The following is a 6000-nucleotide window of genomic DNA, read 5'->3' as shown; positions in this document are numbered from 1 at the left end:
CCAATAAAACTTTTGATCTAGCTATGTTTACCACCGAGGTTTAATAAAGCATGTTGTTTATTTTTTATCGTCAAAACCCGGATACATTTGTATCGTTAAAACCAGGTATGCACAATTGCCTTTTAACGCAAATAATTTTTATATCATCACGAAAGTACTTGTTTTATTGCACATTGAATGGCTTGGAATGGCAAAATGAAGATTGAATGCAAAAAAGTGTACATTAACGTGAACCTGCCAAAGTAGTACTAAATAAAGCAATGTAAAGAGACTAACGACTAGCCATATTACACCGTTGCGTTAAAGGGGCCGCCCAACAGATTTTGGCATGTATTGAAGCTTGTCATTAAATGCTTTATATTGATAAATTTAAACATTTAAACTAAAACTCCAGTAAAAAACAAGAATACAATTATAAAAAGGAAAAAACGGAACACTCAACAGGACTCGAACCACTGACCCCTGGTGTCCTAGAGTAAAAAATCTCCCGCCTAGACCACTCGACCATCCATGCTCATACTTAACCTATATCAAAGCGCTGAAGGCACTGACGATGTTCGCTATTGCATTATTTAACACGCAATTCATTTTTCAAAATCAATCGCAAGTTTGAAATGAAAACACGCCATTCAACTTTATAAAGTATGTGTCATAGCGCATGGATCGAGTTTTGTGTTCACTTTTTATCATCCTTATTATTTCATAGAAATAACTAAAACAAAATAAAAACAACATGCTTTTTGGAAGTTCTGAAAGCATAGAAAGTATGATGAAAATGGTGATGAGAACTTAATATAAAGAAAATTTGCAGTCACCATCATATCAAAGGAATATTTTTTTCTAATATCAAATAACTATCTCACCAAGAATATAAATTCATAATGAAAGCTCCGTGTACAAAACTTTTGATTTTTGACACCATATACAAATTAAAAATATACAATAATCTTCGTATCTTGTATATGGAAGAATAAAAGTATATAAACATTGCTGTTTATGCTTTACGTGTAACCCGAGCAGTTCACACGGTGTCAACAACGCTGACATAAACATAGGTATAGAGCACTAATTCGCTTTTAGGCGTAGCTGTTTTACTCAGTTTTCATCTTAGTGACTTTTACATAACGCCAACAGAAACGCATGAATATTTTCGCATATATTTAATAAGCTGATTCGAGATTCAACCTCTGAATTTTTGCTACATCACTGCGTATGTGCTCAAATCAAAGGATGTAGCTCTATTCAGTGTAAGGAATTCCGGACTACTCTCAAACGACACAAATTGTGGCCCTGTTACAATTACGCGTTACAATCTATCTCGCAGAATTTCACTTTCGCCTCCAAGATGAGAAAACAATCATTAGCGAAATAGTATAGTGTCACGATAACAGAAAATCGTTTAATTATCATACCACAATGTTTGCCGTACTTGGTCAGCACGTCTGGAAATCATTCCTTAATGTGTGGATAGACTGCCATTATTAACAAGTTTGCTATTTTGTATTCAATTTTGTATCAAAAAGCATTGTTCTTAAATGTGGCATTTTCAATTCGCGATGAGATTTGTAATGATCCTCGTCATGCGAAAATGGGTCTTATTCCATATGCGCCCATCATATAAATAGCCCACTCAGCTATCTCTCCTTCTGGTAAGGAGAAACATAACATATTGAGTGATTTTATAGCGAACAGCATCGCCTATGGCCTGACTGCGCAAAAGCACATGTTGGGTTTAACAAACGCTTGCCGAAACGCATAAGACCCATTTTCGCATGACGTGTGATTTAAATGTGTCGAAAGAAAACTGCGTTTAAATAAAATATCAACATACGATATATTTCGATAGTGAAGAAAGATACTCATAACGAGGCATATGAGGACACATATGAAGTGCTCTCCCGTAGTATATTTTTTTATCTACCGGTACTCACACTAATGAGTGGTTTGACAATGCTAACACACATTTCATGCGGTGAATATGCAACTTACAAGTGAAAAACACAACACAATAGTTTAACTTTTGTTTAATTGTATTTATTTATTAAGAAAAGTAAATTGCAAACTTTATTTCAAAGTCAGCGTATACGCCGACTACATTTTAAAAAGATATTTATTGTTATTAATATATGTAATATAATATATTTAGTTGTTTTCTGTTTTAGCGATTATAAAGCATTTTCGAGGTTGCCTATAGTATGCCTGTAGTAATTGATTAACTCATATCCAACTGTCTATGTATTGAGAACGAATATATAAGCAATCCTCGTAGTATTCCAAAATAAAACGACAACAACAGAACTCTCCAAATTATTCAATCGTTTCGCGTCGCACGACGCTTTATAATTTTCAGGTTTTCAAATCATCGAATAATGCATATAATAGATATTTAAGAGCATGGTAATTGGTCAGTATTACTATTTCCTAAAAAATATCATAACTAAAACGAACATTTGCGAATTTATAACAACTTTTTTGTATTTTGTCAATTTACCAAAACGTTGGACGGCCCCTTTAAAAGGGGGCATTTGCGTGTCATGTGATAAGAACCATTTTGGTTAATACTCATAATTGTTTGAAATAATGACAATCTGGTTGTGAGATTTACAACATTTTTGGCATTCTTATGTGTCACGGTATTGTCGTTTCGAGAATACGTTAGACGTAATAATGGGTACACAACCATTTGGCTTACCGCGAGTCTTGTACAAAGTGATTTCTTTTTTGTTTTAAAAATTACGATTGACGAAGGAGCTTTTTTGTATTAAGCATTTACATTAAAGTCAGTTGTACTCCCGTCTGTAGTAATTAACGAGTCAGAGTAAAACTACCATCCTGAATACGTTTTCGGTCTTGATAGATATAAAGCAACAATGAATAAATGCCGCTGCAATTAGTACGTTATATTCTTATCAAAATGTTGGTCAATTAAGTCTTTGTTTTCATTCACGAGGTTCATATGCCAATAAACAGCAAATTTGGGTTATGCCTGCGAAATTATCATAATACGACAAAATATTGTTTATTTGCCGATAACCTCCACAATGCTAAGATTACCAGCATTTGGATACAAAAAGGATTTTAACAAAGATATGCAATTGAAATACAAACTATATTTGATTATGCTGCACTGATGTATAGAACTTTACGTTATCCATCTTTAGTATTAACGACACTTCTTTCGTTCTTTTAAGAATAACCAGCGCGTTTGATCAGGTATGGATGTAATGCGAGTCTTTATTGCATGACCTGCTTCCCGGAGGGAATAACGAGCTAATCAACCCTAATAGAGAGACTGATAAGCGGACGGCCTCAGTAATTAGTTACTTAATATGTTTGTTCAGTAACAGGCTCCCTTCTTATCACAACACACTTCTTTGCCATGGGGGAATTTTATAAACCATTGTTTATCTTTGTGGACCATTTTTTTCGCAGATAAATACGAAGTACGAAGTCTAATATACCATGTTAAGAAGTTTTGAAACAAGAAAAAGAAAACGGTTCGCGGACATAATCGTCGGATTTAGCTATAATGAATGCGCCGTACTTTGTATGCTATTATTGCCAGATTTGCAATGTATAAAGTTGTATAAAAAAATGAAATTTAAATGCACATTGCTTAATTAAAACAATATCAGTACTTCTTTGGAAGTTTTCAGCACGAACAATCACATTTCCTCTGTTTTCAACAACATACTAGTAACCAATCTTGACAAATGTCTGCTCTATTGTTATGGCGTATTGACGAGCTTTGAAAGCCGCAAAAAGACACCACAAACAAGAAAGAACGATTCATGTCAAAACTGTCGTATTGACATGTGTATATTTTCTTTAGTCCGCCAACACGAAAGAATTGCAAATGTCATAATCGTCGTTTCGGTGTGTTGTTTTTCCTTCTGTCGTGTTTATCGTGTTGGCGTCCTTCAAACCCGCCAACACAAGAATATCAGCCTCCAGAATGACCCGTTCTGACAGACTAAATACAAAACATATGAACCGCGCTATGGAAAAACGAGGTTAAGTACTGTTGCGCAAAGATTCCAGATTGGTACATGTATGTGCAATCTGCACATGCTCATCAGGGACGACATTTGCCGCCTAAACTCGATTTTCGCAAAGAAGATACTGCTTTTAAAGGAAAAACTCCATGAACGTGGAATGTGTCGTATCTGATTAGCCCGTGTGGACTACACAGGCTTATCTGGGACGACACTTTACGCACATGCATTAAAGGGATCTTTTCACGCTTTGGTAAATTGACAAAATTGAAAAAAGTTGTTTCAGATTCGTAAGTTTTCGTTTTAGTTATGATATTTGTGAGAAAACAGTAATACTGAACATTAACCATGCTCCTATATAGCCATTATATGCATCTTTTGACGATTTTAAAACCTAAAAATTATAAAGCGTTGCAACGCGAAACGATTGAATAATTTGGAGAGTTCTGTTTTTGTCGTTAAATTTTGTGAAACTACGAAGATTGCTTATATAAGGTATAAAATACGTCTAGAATGTGTACTCGGCGAAATAGCTCAGTAGGCTAAAGCGTTTTTACTTCAGGACTCTGGCAGGACTCCAGGGGTCACTGGTTCGAAACCTGCTCCGGGCAATGTTCTTTTCCTTTTTTTAATTTTTTTCTTGATTTTTTACTGGAGCTTTTACGATCCAATGTTTACATTTATCAATATAAAGCATTTAATGAATAAGTTAAAAAAATGCCAAAATCTGTGAAAAGGCCCCTTTAATACAGGTTTTCCCAGAGCGCGGCTCATATCTATCTAGTACATCGATATACATATAACAAGTAAGATGCGCCGCACTCTACAGGTACCCTGCCCTATTCCGTCGTACTAATGCGGCGTAACACGGATCCGTGTTTAAGAAATGCCAGATGCCCCGAAGCTTCTACCCAATTAAGACCCGATCAAAACATTCGCGTAACCCATTTTCCCGTCGGTCGATGATTCGTCGAAAATAAGATCAGAAGTATCAGAAATAATGTGCCTTAGACACGTCTGGTCTACTATGCGCATATCAGTATAATAAAAACATACCCATATAATTTAACATAGGTGCTGGTATTTTATTAACGAAATGCGTAACATTCACTTTGTGACGATTTGCTGAATGGTGCAGCATCAACTTTTATTGCGCATATTGCATATACGAATAATTGCTTTGACCATTACACCGTATTTATTGTCATTTTAGAGCCGTTCATTGCCCTACTGGACGGAAACACGGACAAAGAGGGACGCGTCGAAATCTACCATAAAGGCGAATGGGGGACCATACCTCGGAATATTGATCATAATGAGGCATCGTACATCTGTCGGAAACTAGGATATTTCGGCGGCGTTTCTGTCGGAAGTGGTTTCTTCGGGAGCGGCTCTGGTGCATTCTGGGAACTCAACGTGACCTGTTTGCGCACGAGCTGGTGTGATTCGGTGAGTCATGTGACTGATCCATCCGCCTACAGTCACGGAATGGACGTTGGAGTAATGTGTGGTAAGAACTTAGTAATGTACGTTTCTATGCCAATTATTGTAAAAGGTTTTCAGTGTTTAACAGAAACTTTTCGCAAAAAGATAACACTTGATACGAATGTTTCCTGTTTTAGATCACATGATTCGACTTACGAAGAGCAATGAGGAAGACGAAACGGAACTGTCTCGGCAGTCTGGAAGACTAGAAATCTACCATCAAAACTACTGGGTACCAGTCTGCTTCAAAAGCTGGGGTCACGAGGAAACGGAAGTCGTCTGCAAACAGCTCGGTTTCCGAGAGGGCGCTGCGAGTTCTGAAAAGGACGAAACGATGATGGACTCTTATTCGATGGCAAACGTCACGTGCACCGGAAGTGAGAATAGACTCGATGCATGCGCATTTGATGGATTTAAATTAAATGGCTGCACATCTTCAGAATATGTGTCAGTGTTCTGCATTTAAGTTTGCGTTGATTGTGTGTGTGTATTTAATAAGATAAAGAAAAAATATACAGAA

The sequence above is a fragment of the Dreissena polymorpha genome, chromosome 13, assembly GCF_020536995.1.
Source record: "Dreissena polymorpha isolate Duluth1 chromosome 13, UMN_Dpol_1.0, whole genome shotgun sequence".
Lineage (NCBI taxonomy): Eukaryota > Metazoa > Mollusca > Bivalvia > Myida > Dreissenidae > Dreissena > Dreissena polymorpha.
The sequence above is the reverse complement of the archived record's forward strand: the minus strand, read 5'-3'. Positions refer to the sequence as shown.